Source organism: Arachis ipaensis, chromosome B09 (assembly GCF_000816755.2).
Source record: "Arachis ipaensis cultivar K30076 chromosome B09, Araip1.1, whole genome shotgun sequence".
NCBI lineage: Eukaryota > Viridiplantae > Streptophyta > Magnoliopsida > Fabales > Fabaceae > Arachis > Arachis ipaensis.
The window spans coordinates 111,983,540-111,985,198 of record NC_029793.2 but is presented as its reverse complement, the minus strand read 5'-3'; positions in this window follow the sequence as shown (position 1 = coordinate 111,985,198).

Below are 1,659 nucleotides of genomic sequence, written 5' to 3'. Positions count from 1 at the left end.
AAAATATTAGTTCACTTTTAAATACTATTAGTAGCTTTTAAATACTATTAGTAAAAATTTATATTATAACTTATTTATCATTGCTCTATGTTATTTTTCAATTTTAGATTACATAAATAATCATCATTTTTTGTTTTGTAACTTTCACTTTAAAGTACTTTGATACTCAATTATATTGAGCATGCATATTCTGGAGGAATCTTGTTCAATTGGATTGAAAAAGTGTATAAAGATATGTTCAATCTCATGAGCCCAAAACATTTTATCTTGAATTTTTTTTGGCTTGATCATGTATTGTAGCTGACAAAATATACTCAAATCAAGAGACCTAAACCCGGATTTGCAACCCATTTCAGATGGACCTCCACACCAATGACCCAAGCCACAACATACCCACCAGCCAAATCTGTTGGGGACAAATTTGACCTTCAATAAATATAGTAAATGATGACTTACACATTGGATTAAAGTCCAATAATACACCGTTCAATCTATATGCTTACCTTATAAAGTCTTTAACATAATCTTCACCACTAGAACAATTAAAGTTGATTTTTAAAATTTAATATAAAAAACTCATAACCCTAATTATTAAAAATAATATAATATTATTGACTAAATAATATCTATAATCTAATCTTAAAATTAAATTTATACATTCTAATTTCATTCAAATATTTATAATTTTAGCTAAAACATAAGTCTTTGATATAAATTACTAAAACAAAAACTAACCTACTAATTCAACAATATATGCATGCCAATCTAAGTCCCTTAATCTTTAAGGTTGTGTTTGTTTTTATGAATAGTATAAAATATGTCAAGACAAAAATATCAGAATAGAGATACTAAAAATTATTATTTATGTATTGTATTTGAATATACATTGACAAGATTAAAATATTATAAAAATTTGACTAAAATAGACATATTTCTCATACTCTCCTCTTCCTTCCTCTATCTCTCACTCATTCTTAACTTCTTTGCCACTTAATCTTTCACAAAGGTTGCCGAAGGACGTAATAATACCTGCTATACTGGTTAAACTTTGCTTCTGCCAATTGAATCTCTCTTATCCAATTCAACATTCAAATTTTTTTAGGTACAATTTATTTTGGTATTTCTTTAAATTTTTTATTTTTTTGTTTTTGAATTTTTTATTGTGTAAATTGAGAGATTTAATAGGCCCTGAGTTTGGTCTTTCTACCTCAATTGAAAGAAGAAGAAGAATACAATAAAAGAAGAAGAATACAGAGATAGAACTCTGAATACCTCTATAAGAACCTCTCTAATAACGACGATGTAGAGAAGAATCTCAAATTAGAATTTAAAATAAAAGGTAATTATCTATAGACAAAAAGAAAAAAAATCATTAAAAATCAGTGTCCATTCTTCCAAATTTCGTATTTATTATTGTCCTTCATTTAAAAATTGACACAAAAATAAAAAACAAAATGATTCTGATACTGTGTTCTGTGTCCATATCTCTCTATCTAAATACATTTTAAATATTTATTGTTTATGTCTCTGTGTTCTGTTTAAAAAATAAATGTAACTTAATTTCACCTGGTCTCATTATTTTTCCGCATCTCCTTTCTTTTTTTTATTTCTCAAATTCTCTTTAGTTTTCTCCCTATTTTAAGTAAGATTATGAACATC